At 39.5% G+C, this 12,787-nt stretch overlaps 1 long non-coding RNA gene across 8 annotated transcripts in view; it reads left to right on the top strand.

Annotated features, from left to right (window-relative positions):
• Window positions 1-5,084: 5,084 nt before the first annotated feature.
• Window positions 5,085-12,787, top strand: part of LOC132351576 (uncharacterized) — a 63,810-nt gene continuing 56,107 nt past the window's right edge. For 6 of the 8 annotated variants that reach the window (XR_009498404.1, XR_009498399.1, XR_009498400.1 and 3 more), the window contains exon 1: window positions 5,085-6,004. This is a non-coding gene — a long non-coding RNA (uncharacterized LOC132351576). The remainder of the gene's footprint in view (window positions 6,005-12,787) is intronic. The other 2 variants (XR_009498402.1, XR_009498405.1) reach the window with 2 other exon arrangements.

Consider the following 12,787-nt stretch of genomic DNA (forward strand, 5'->3'; position numbering starts at 1 on the left):
GTTCCTTAAAAAAATAAAAATAGAATTACCATATGACACAGCAATCCCACTACTGGGCATATACCCAGAGAAAACCGTAATTCAAAAAGACACATGCACCCCAATGTTCACTGCAGCACTATTTACAATAGCCAGGACATGGAAGCAATCTAAATGCCCATCGACAGACGAATGGATAAAGAAGATGTGGTACATATATACAATGGAATATTACCCAGCCATAAAAAGGAACGAAACTGAGTCATTTGTTGAGACGTGGATGGATCTAGAGACTGTCATACAGAGTGAAGTAAGTCAGAAAGAGAAAAACAAATATCCTATATTAACGCATGTATGTGGAACCTAGAAAAATGGTACAGATGAACCGGGTTGCAGGGCAGAAGTTGAGACACAGATGTAGAGAACAAATGTATGGACACCAAGGGGGGAAAACTGCAGTGGGGTGGGTATGGGGTGTGCTGAATTGGGCGATTGGGATTGACATGTATACAGTGATGTGTATAAAATTCATGACTGATTAAAAAAAAAAAAGAATGATGTTGCAGATAATTAAAAAGGAAATATCTGCATGAAAAAAATAAATAAATAAAAGGTACCTAGTCCCTTTTCCTTTGACTTACCTTCCCAAAGAACCAGTAACACAAGACAGAGTATGTAACAGATGGTTACTGTAAGTTAAGGATAATGGAAGTGGTTACAGACTACACAGAACAACAAACAACGTAAGATATTGGCCCATTCTTCAAAGTCTCTGTGCTATCCTTCCAATCTGGCTCTCTTTTCCTTTTAAGTACCAGCATCCACCATCTTGTTTAACACCCCTTCCTCTGGTCCACCTTCCTTGCATCTTCTTTATTCTCCTCATCTTCCTGGGTCCCTCACCCTCTCCCTCTGTGCCCACTCTGAAAAACTAAACCACTTTCATTTCCTTTGCAAACTAGTTCAGACTTCCTTTGCCCTAACTTCTTCTTCATATCAAGGCCTATGTTTATTCCCTTAACCTCCTAGAGAAGGACTCGAAGTTTTCTAAACAAAAACTTCTTTGTTGCTTAGGAAGAATTCTAAGGTAACTTCCAGCTTTCAGAATTTTTTTTTTATACTGGACAATTAAAGAAAATATTATCTACCCATCACGCACATAGACTTCTTCCCTGGCTTCACATTCCACATCCCATCAGCCATGACATTCTATTGATTCTGCATCCGAGAACACCCCCACGCTGAGCTCCTCCATTCCCACCTCACCCCACCCACGCCACTCTGCTGCTCTAGTTTAGGCCATCACTGTCTCTTCCCTAGACTGGGGCTTCCAAATATCATCCCGCAGACTCTGATGAAGTTTGCACCAATCAAAAAACTCAAAAAATGAAGCTGGACTCTTACCTTACAATATATACCAGAATTAATTCAAAATGGATCAAGGGCCTAAATGTAAGATCTAAAACCAGAAAACTCTTTGAAGAAAACATACGGGAAAGTTTCATGACATTAGATTTAGCAACAATTTCCTGGATATGATTCTAAAAGCACAGGCAACAAAGGAAAAAAATCGATAAAAATTGGACTTCATCAAAATAGAAAACTTCTGTGCATCAAAAGATACTATTGAGAGAGCAAAAGATAACCCATGGAATGGGAGAAAATATTTGCAAATCATCTATCTGATAAGAGAGTAATATCCAGAATATATAAAGAAGTCCTGCAATCCAACAACAAAATGACTAGATTAAAAAATGGGCAAAGGACTTGAACAGATATTTTTCCAAAGAAGATATGCAAATGGCCAATAAACACATAAAAAGATTCTCAGTATCACTAATCATTAGGGAAATGCAAATTAAAACCACAGTGAGATATCACTTCACATTCATTCAGATGGCAGTTATAAAAAATGAAACAAAACAGAACAAAATATCAACTGTTGGTAAGGATATGGAGAAAGTAGAACCCTTGTGCATTGCCCGTGGGAACGTAAAACTGTGCAGCCACTGTGGAGAATAGTATGGCGGTTCCTCAGAAAATTAAACATAGAATTATCAACATGGAATTATGATCCAGTAATTCCGTGGGAAAAAACTGTCCACTGACAGATAAATGAATAGACAAAATATGGAATATACACAAAAGGAATATTATTCAGCCTTAAAAAAGGAGGAAATTCTGACACATGCTACAACATGGATGAACTTTGAAGATATTATTCTGAATGAAGTAAGCCAGTCTCTAAATGACAAATATTATATGATTCCATTTGTATGAGGTTCCTAGAAGAGACAGAAAATAGAATGGTGACCGCCAGGAGATGAAGGGATGGGAGAAAGGGGAGTTAGTGTTTAAGGAGTATAGACTTTCAGTTGGAGAAGATGAAAACATTCTGGAGATGGATGGCGGTGATGGTTACAGAACAATGCAAATATTAAGTAACGCCACAGAATTGTAAACTTAAAAATGGTCAAGATGGTAAATGTTGTGTTATGTATATTTTACCACAATTTAAAAAAATCTATTAAAAAAAGAACTCACCTCTAATCTGAGATTGTCCTTCATACATTTTTGGTATGAAAATGTGTTTCATTAAAAATAAAATCTCAAATAATCTTTTTCCCCTTAATCCTTATTTAGCAAAAACAAAAAAGCTGACAAATTGAAAAAAATAATAGTTGATGATACTACTGTTATTACCATTACTGGTCCATGAAATCCTAGAGGTTCAGGAACTACTGTTCTAGTCTACCTGCTAACTTGCCTTCTGGTCTCCTCCACAGCACTCCAGAATCATATTTCTGAGATCTCATCATGTTACTGTTTCAAACCCTTCAGAAACTCTTATTACTCACACTGCTGAAATCCAGGGGAGGTTGCATGCATCCCAAGTGTAACAAGATGATCCATGGGGTGCAAGAAGAAATCTAGAATTACAATTTCTATTAAATTTTCATTCCATCATTAATAAGTATTTATTAAGTATTTTTCTGTGCCAGGGGCCATCTAGGTACTGGGGATAGGCAGTGAATAAAAGAATAATTCCCTGCCCTCAGGGAGCTTATACTCTAGTGTGCAACTTATAACCCACCTGGCATATTAGTGCAGTATATCAATTATAGGTAAATAAATAAATAAATATACACTAGGGGTGTACCCTCCAAAAAAGATTTTTATTGAATAAAACTACACAATCAAAATGTTGGACATCCCTGTCTTAAAGCATAAAATCCAAACGCCTTGATATGGGACATGTGTTTTTCATCATTTTTCAACACTCTCTACCTCATTAGTTATGGTCTAACTTTTCCAAATTGCTGGCCATTTCTTCAGCAGGCCCTTCTGACCCACAGATCTGCATATGCACACCTTCTGCCTGAAATGCCCTCATTCATCTGGCAAACCAATGCACTTCCAAGAGTCACTTTGATGACCTCTCCCTCATCCCCAAACACAGATTTAGTTGGATTTAGGCATTTTGCTTCCATGATAGGAACTGGAGTTTCCAAATGTCATGCCACAGACACTGTGGACACTATTATTGTATTATCTTGGCAGGTATTATGGATCAGATACTCAAAATTCCCTTTCCCCCTTGCCTATCTGTACAATAAAGCCTGGAAACTTATCTTTCTAGACTCCCTTGCAGCTAGATATAATCATGCAGAACAGTCTATCCAGTGAGATGCAAGTGAGGCTCCCTGAGGAATCCCACAGGCATTTCCTCCAATAAACCTCTTGCACATCTAATCCCAGGTGGCATCTTCTTCTCAGAAGACCCAAACTAACATATCAGAAAATTTGAGTAATTTGCCTGAGCTAATGGCATGGGTGGAATTTGAACACATGTATTTTTCACTCCAAAGACCAAACAAGTTCTTTCCAACACACTGCATTATAATTTTGTATTGAGTTAAATAGTACCCTCCCCTGCCCCCCAAAGATATATCTACATCCTAACTCCTGGAACCTGTGAATGTGACCTTATTTGTAAAAAGAGTCTTTGCAGATGTAATTAAGTTAAGTACCTTGTGATGAGATCATCCTGGATTACGTGGGTGGGTCCCAGAACCAATGACAAGTGTCCTTATAGACACAAGAGGAGAAGACATAAACACAAGGAAAAGGTCATGTGAAGACCAAGGCAGAGATTGGGTGATGCAGCCACAATCCAAGGAACACCTTGAGCCACCATAAACTGCAAGAGGCAAGGAGATGTTCCCCTAGAATCTTCAGAGGGAGTGTGGCCCTGCCAACATCTTGATTTCAGCCTTCCAGCTTCCAGAACTGTGAGATAATAAATTTCTGTTAAGTGACCGAGTTTGCGGTAATTTGTAGCAGCAGCCAAGAGAAACTAATACTAAATTTTTCTTGTTCTCTATCTTGGTACTAGCACAGAACCTGACACATAGTATATGTTTTAAAAGAGTGAATTAGTTAATAGATTAATACATGGGGATGATGAAACAAAGCTTGACATTGTTTCCAAGTAACTTGGACTGAACGTTATAAAACTGTACTTGATGATAGATTTCCAGTATGAGGTTATCTAGGAAGAGAACTAGTATTTCTTGAGTGGCTGCTGTGTACCAGAAACCAAGATAAGTTTCATAAATGACATTACAGTAGGACTATTATAAATTATAGCGGTAAAGGCAAGGTTTTGGAATCAAATTTGAACTCTGATTCTTATTAGCTGTATGACCTTCGGCAAATTACTTAAACTGTCTTAGCCACAATTTCTTATCGGAAAAGTGGGGAAATGAATCCTATCTCCCCACCCAATTTTCGAGGATTAAAGGAGATAAATAGCTGAGCACAGTGCCAGGCACCCAGAAAATCTCAGCAAACATGAGTTATTATGAGGGTAACATGGTAATGGGTGCAGAGGGAGGTACTGGAATTGGACCCTCACCTGAGAACAACAGGTGCTAAGTGCCGGCTTGCTGAGACGAGCCCTGTAGGTCACCTTGGCCTGTAGGAGGCAGTGTGGTTTAAGCTATCTTGCCAGTACCCTCCCCTTGGAAGGGCGCCTAGGGGCGGGAGGGGGCTCTCAGCTGCAGGAAGCTGTCGGGGCGGGGGTTACTTCCGGCAGAGGGCTGATTTGTAGGCAAGCTGAACCTCGTCGCCACACCAGGGAGCAGGCAGAAGGAAGACCCTCACGGAGCCCTCCAGAGCGCGTAACAGGAGAGCCCGCATTCGGATGCCTGCCCATACACTGGGAACAAAGGGCCCGTCGGTGTCAAGTGGAGGCGCTGTCGTGACCAGTGGAGAAGATTACGAGCTTACAAGCGACAGTCTCGTAAAACGCGACCGGCCTCTCCGTCCTCCGCCCCCCACGCCGCAGCAGTGCATGCTGGGAAGCGGGAGGCGTTGCTAGAACGGGAAGAAGTCGGACCCCCCTGCGAAGCGCTGCCGTCAGCCCCGAGCTCACGTTCCGGTCCCTCGGGGAAACTTAAAAAAAAAAAAAATTCTTGGTATGCCCAGTTATTCCGATTTAACTGGTCTGGAACGGAACCCAGGCATTGACATTTTAAATGAGCAGCCTGAATTGGGAACCACTTCCCTAAAGCCTGTGCTTGGGAGACGATGGAGGCTTGCCAGATTTAGCAAACAGAATGAGAGGTACTTAGATGACAACGTTATTTATCTAGAACTCTAATTTCATTGGCATTCTGCAGTTTTAAGAGGGAAGGAAAAGTACTGGAAATGGACAGAAGGTTGAAATTTTAAAGTGAACAGGGCAGAATCTTAAGGAACGAAAATAACCGTTTAATGGTAAAAGGTGACTGAAACACTATGGAATTGGGCTGATCTGTCACGCAAAGGAGCTGCTACCCAGTGAGAAATGGGGGGTTTGAGAGTTTGGGAGCAATTTCAGGAAAAATAAACCGTTTCATGTTTATGACCCCAGTGAACTGAGATTCCCAGTAAACCAGTGATATCGCTCTGACCTTGCCCCAGAGATGAGCAAACAGAAGCCTGGAGAATTTACGTGATTTGTGCAAGTTCAACACAGCTGGTAAGTGACAGAGCCAGGATTTGAACCTAAGTTAACTTGGCTCAAAAAAAAAAAAAAAGGAGTGGGTGGGAGTTAATGGAGTAGAAAGCTCTTTCTGCTGTGCCATAATGACTTTCAGAAGTGGTTTTTTTTTTTTTTTTTTTTTTTGGTATTAGTAATATTAACAGATTGATTCCCTAAAACCATAGTTAACCCATAAAATAGCCCAGGGAAACCCAACTTCATTTGAGGTAGGGGCTGGAGTTGCGCATTCTGGAGCCTTGGGGGCCCAGACCCTCTGGACTGGCCTGTTCCTGCCTGCCGGCCCTGCCCTGGGTGAGCAGGGTGAGGGGCTGAGCTGGGACATGCCTGTCTCCCGTCCTGTCCTCTCAGTGGCTGCTTGGATGTTTACTTTGCGGCGATTTCTGCTGCTCCATCATGGTGTTGACTGCTTAAATTTCTGTATTTTCATTAAATGCCATCTCACTGTGCCTGTACTTGTTGTGCTCGAGTCCTGAGGCTGTTTTAGGAAAGGGTACAATTTTGCAAATGGAATGGAGAAAAATAAACAAAACCACCTGTTCTGCAAGACTGCGTGCTGCCCAGTGGAGCTCTCCCATCCGTCCCTCCCTCCCTGACTCCCTCCCACCAAAGGAGGGAGGTTCCCTATCCCCATCCAAAAGTAACCTTTAGATGGGGGCTCCCAGTCACAGGGCCTTGGCTTTGGGGGGCTGAGAACAAGCTGTCGTGACAGGCGGGGGCAGCGACTCACAGTGTGGGGGAAGGCAGGCTGCTGAGGGCGGCTGGTACCCGAATTGCCTTATGCTCCAATATGTGAAAGAGGCAAAACTTACTAATGAGTAATACCAGCCTTCGGCTCGCCCATTCCCACCACCTGTTAAAGGAAAATGTGTCTTTCCCCCCTCAGCTCCCCTCTTTCCTCACCCACATGTGGAATTCCATGTTTGCCAGCCTGTCTCCTGGGATTTTGAGTCGTGGGATAGAAGGATGGGTGCAGACAGGACTACAAGAAACAGGAGGGAAGAGAAAAGGAACTAAAGTGGAGGGGTTTGCGGACTGGGCTTTCAGCAACGTTTTTGGTAGAGTTGAGAGTAAGATATAAAATAAGTTTTAGGCTGGGAGAGAAAAGGTATTTTTTTTTCTAGATAATTTATTGAGGTGAAATTCACATAACATAAAATTATCCTTTTTAAAGTGAAAAATTCAGTGGCGTTTAATTACATTCACCATGTTGTGGAACCACCACCTATCTATCTGTTTCTGAAACATTTTCATCACCTCAAAGTAAAACCCTGAGAAAGGGTAGTTTAAGATGGTCGATATGGAATAGGAATTGGATCCCTTCATGTTCTTTAAGAGAAGTAAGTGAAAATCTCTTGGGGTTTGTTCTTAATAGCTTGAGTTGTGGACTTTGGTAGGACTTTGACCTACCCAAACTAGGCCATAAGGTCCCTGAGGGTTATTGGGTTCCATATACACATACAGTGATCCCACGGTTACCCCATTGCCCCCTGGCAGGAGACCTGCAGGAACACTTAACCCTAAACACAGCATTAGGTCCTGCACATCCCAGACTATGGGTTCCTCACAGTGGCCTTGGTATTTGTCATGACATGATTTCAACGGATCAGATGTTGGGAGGGACAGGAGGCATTCTCTGTGATGTGTCCTGTACCCACATCCCCTAAGGAGGGTCTGGCCTTAGTATCCCCCAGGAAAGGCCCCCACCAGCAGCTTTGGAGTTCAAACTTTGAGTATACCCAGAATCCTTGAGGTACCCTTCAGATAAGTGGAACTACTCACTCCCATCCATATATTCCCTGCAACTTCTCATTTCTTAGTCCTCTCAAGTATCCACCCCACCCGCCCTCTCCCCCAGTCCCTTACCCCAGATGACCAGGTGCTAATAGCCTTTTAACTTTCTCCATCTTCATATAATGATAAAAGATTATATACACATAGATATATAGATTATATATCTATCAGATAGATGATAGATGATAAATAGATACAATCTCTGTATATGTAGGGTTTGGGGGAGTTCATTGCTTTCTCTGGAAAAATTAGATCATGGATTTTGTACATATTCTATTTCTCACTCAAAAATACCTTGTGGAAATCCCTCTGTCACCTGGTATGGTTCTAATTCATCGTTTTGTGTTGGCTTACATAATAATTCATGATGAGACTCTTTCATAATTTATCCATTATTTATCTTTCTCTTGAAAGACATTTTTTTTTGTTTTACGTTTCTGTCACTACAAACAGTGAAGCAATAAATATTCTTAAGCCTGTATCTTTATGTACTGATGCTTTTGCTTCTACCGAATAGATTCCAAGGTTGAAGGGCATGTGTATTTTAAAATTTATTATATATTTCCAGATTGCTTTCAAAAAGACCCAAACATCATATTTTCAGTAGTAAAATATGGAGAATGCTTTACCCACACCCCTACTAGCAACAGTCGCTATCACTCTTGTTTTAATATTTTCCATTCAGATCGTCGTAAAGTGATATTTCATTGTAAACTTAATTTGCAGTTTGTGGACTACTGGTGAGCTTGAGCATCTTTTCAAGTTTGTTGAGAATTTGGATTTGCTTTTCTGTGAATTATCTATTCATAGTCTTTGCCCATTTTTTGATTGGGCAATTTGTAGGAGCTCTTTTTATAGTATTGTTATTTATCATTTATCTGTCATCTGTAAAACTTTTTCCCTCCAAATCTATCACTTACCTATTATCTTAGTGGCATTTTCAATTTAAGTCAAATATGTCTTTGTTCAGAGGTTCTGGGTTTCCTGTTCTGAAAAGAAGATTCCCCAACCCATGTATTTACCTAGATTTTCTTCTAAGCTATTTATTGTTTTATTTTATACAAATGTAACAAGTCTTATATATGTCTAAAATTTGTTTTTGTATATAGCATAAGATGGGATTCAACTTGTTCTAGTAAGTTGAGCTAGTATCATTTATTAAATAATCTATTCTTTCCCTGCTATCTTGAATTATCAGCTTTGTATTAAATGCTCACATGTACCGGGATTGATTTTTTTTCATCCCCTATTCTGTACCTCTCACTGGTGGTCTCTTCCTATACTAATACACAATGATTTAATTACTATAGCTTTTTGGAGTGCTCTGATACTGATAAGGTTAGATGTCTCTTACTGTTACTCTTTTTCCTATTTTTCTTATCTTCTGAACATTTATTGTCTGTGTAAGTTCTAAGCACATTTTATCCAATTAAAAAACAAAACCTGTTGGAGGCAAAGTAAGTTTATGGTATTAGAAGTCAAGATAGTAGGTGGTTTCTCCTTGGTGTTGGGGGACACTGGAGGGGACGGGATGGGGAACTTAAGGAGTGCTGGTTATGTTATATTTCTTTATGGGGATGTTAGTTACATGGGCACACTTAAGGTTTGGCACTTTTCTGTATGTACACTATACTTCAAAACCAATTTACTTACAATCAAAAAATCTACTGGTGCTGTGGAGAGAAATCTAAATAAGATCTAAATAAATGAAAGGGGGACCGTGGCTGTGGATTGAGAGACTCAACATAGTAAAGATAACTAATTCTCCCCAAAGTGATATACAAATATAATGCAGTTCCTATTAAAACCCCAGCCAAAAAAAAAAAAAAAAAAAACAACCCACAAACTACTGGGATTATAATTGGCATTGTATTACATTTATATTTGCGGGGAGAAGGAATTTGTTAAGATATTAACTCCTCTGAACAAATTGTTTGGTGTTAAAATTTCTTCAGATTTTGTTTTGGTTTTTTTTCATAAGGTTTTTTTCCATAGTCTTATGTTTCTTTTATATTTATCCCTCAATATTTTATAGATTTTGTCACTATACTTAGTTGAATATTTTTCTCATTTCTATTTTTAGATGAACATGCTATAGTATAGAGAAGTGATTAATTTTTGTATGCGTTTCTGTAAAATTTGTCACCTTACCAAATTCTTCATCAATTTGAGTGTTTTTTTAAAACAAGAGTTTCCTGGGTTTTCTAGGAATGCAGTCATGTGGTCAATGGAAAAAAATATTATCAAATATTTATGTCAGTTACTTAATTTTATGTTCTTATTGTATTTTCTAAAAACCTCCAAGGCAATGTTAAACAGGAACATTTACAGCAGGCATAAATCTGAAAAGAAGAGATAAAACCATGAGCAAAAAGAAATATTCCAATACTTTATTTCTTCTTTCACATGCTTGTACTAATCAGTTTATTTTCTTACCTTATGACATTTGTTTCAATCTCTGAATCTTGAAGAAAATGTTGAGTTGCAGTGGCAATAGTGGGCATTTTTGTCTGGATTTGATTTTAATTGAAGTGCTTTTGGTGTTTGACCAATGAGAATGATATTGGCTATTGCTTTTTGATAAAGAGACTTTATTATATACAACAACTATCATTTCATTCTTATTTTCCTTAAAGCTTTAATATGGATGGCTGCTGAATTTTATCAAATGCCTTTTCAGGAACTATTGATAGGGTATGGTTTTTCACTTTTAGTTTATTGATGAAAATATTTATGTTGATAGATTTCTTGGTGTTGTGCTTTGTAATCCTAGAATAAACTCTGCTTAGTTACAGTGTATTATTTTTTTTGCCACATGGCTAGATTCTATTTGTTAATTTTTTTTTTTTAAAGTGCCTTTCAGCTATTTGGGTATAGTATGAGTCATGTCCACTGGCTTTTTTTTTTTTAATTAATTAATTAATTTATTTATTTTTGGCTGTGTTGGGTCTTCGTTTCTGTGCGAGGGCTTTCTCTTGTTGTGGTAAGCGGGGGCCAGTCTTCATCACGGTGCGCGGGCCTCTCACTATTGCGGCCTCTCTTGTTGCGGAGCACAGGCTCCAGACGCGCAGGCTCAGTAGTTGTGGCTCATGAGCCTAGTTGCTCCGCGGCATGTGGGATCTTCCCAGACCAGGGCTCGAACCTGTGTTCCCTGCATTAGCAGGCAGATTCTCAACCACTGTGCCATCAGGGAAGCCCTGTTAATATTTTATCTAGCATTAAAATCATGCTTGCTTCATAAAATAAATTGAGAAGCTTTCAATTTTTTCCATGGTCTAGAATAAATTAATTAACACTGATATTATCTATTCTTTGAAGATTAGAAAGCTGAGCTGTTAAACCATCTGTCCTGATACCCTTGTTAATGGTTGATATTTAACAACCTTTCTTTTCTCTCCCACTAAAATTGTTATTCAGGTTTTCACTTGGATTAATTTTGGTAATTTCCTCTAGATCTTCAGATTTATTTTCATAGAAGTAGCATATAATAAATTCTTATAATTATTTTAATCTCTTCTGTTTCTGTGATATAGCTCTTTTTTCACTCCCAATTTTGTCTATTTTTTTAAATTGAGGTATAATTGACAGAACATTATGTGTTTCAGGTGTTCTTGTTTATTTTTTATTTATTTATTTATTTATTTTTAATCGTCCAAAATTATTGTATTATTCTTTTTTTTTAAATTAATTAATTTATTTATTTATGGCTGTGTTGGGTCTTCATTTCTGTGCAAGGGCTTTCTCTAATTGTGGCAAGCGGGGGCCACTCTTCATCGCGGCGCGCGGGCCTCTCACTGTCGCGGCCTCTCTTGTTGCGGAGCACAGGCTCCAGACGCGCAGGCTCAGTAGTTGTGGCTCATGAGCCTAGTTGCTCCGCGGCATGTGGGATCTTCCCAGACCAGGGCTCGAACCTGTGTTCCCTGCATTAGCAGGCAGATTCTCAACCACTGCGCCACCAGGGAAGCCCTATTGTATTATTCTTAATTAGAGCAACGCTCTTGGGACCATTGATGTCATCTGCAGCTTTTGATCCAACGTCGGCTACGCGGCTGAGACAAATCTGGGATGTGGGGGGATGGGACGTGTGGGGAAGGGTGGGGCATCCCGACCCAGCCTCGTCCCTGAGCCCCTGAGTCCCAGGGCAGATGCTGGCGGGCAGGTGGCTCTGGGCTCTCACGTCTGGGGAGCATTCTTGTTTATTTGTTTGTTCTCACTTTTCTTTAAACAGACTAGGGAAGGGTTTATCAATTTCATTGAACTTTTTAAGAACAAGCTTTTGGATTTGTTCAGTAGTGTCTCATATGATTTTCTTTTCTATTTAGTTCACTCCACTTTCATGTTTACTAATTCTCTTTTAGAAGACTTTATCTTCCTCCTTCCTTCCCCTTTCTCTCTCCAGAGGAGATATAATAAACGCTTTTGCTTTGTTGCCTCATCTGTCTCCCACTTCTGGGTTTTGCTGAGATACAAAAGAGTTTTTCATTCTGGATTATTATTATTATTAGAATTTCCTTGGAATGTTCCTTGCCTATTTCAAGAATCCTCATTTAGAATTTATATTACACATTCTCAGGCAACCTACTGTTATGGATTTAGATATTACACATATTTATATAAATAGCAAGCATTATAGCTCACTACTCTTTCCTTTTACTTATTCTTTTTTCCTGATCTTGAGGTCTCTGCTATGATTCATCTGTTGTTTAATTAGAGCCCTTTCTTTAGTATTTTCCCCAGATAGGGCGTGGGAATAATATATTCTCTGAATTCTTGCACGCCCCAAATATCTTTCTTTCTCATTGACAGAGGAAGGCTAACTTGGCCAGCAGAGGAATCCTAGGTTGCAGTCCTTTTTCTCAAAAGTCCGTAAATGTTACTCTCCTAGTTTTCAGTGCAGCAGAGTTGAGTGCCAATGTGATTCTCCTTTCTTGTTCTTTTTACCTGTAAACCTGAAAGATTTATTGCTTT

The sequence above is a fragment of the Balaenoptera ricei genome, chromosome 17, assembly GCF_028023285.1.
Source record: "Balaenoptera ricei isolate mBalRic1 chromosome 17, mBalRic1.hap2, whole genome shotgun sequence".
In the NCBI taxonomy this organism is placed as follows: Eukaryota; Metazoa; Chordata; class Mammalia; order Artiodactyla; family Balaenopteridae; genus Balaenoptera; species Balaenoptera ricei.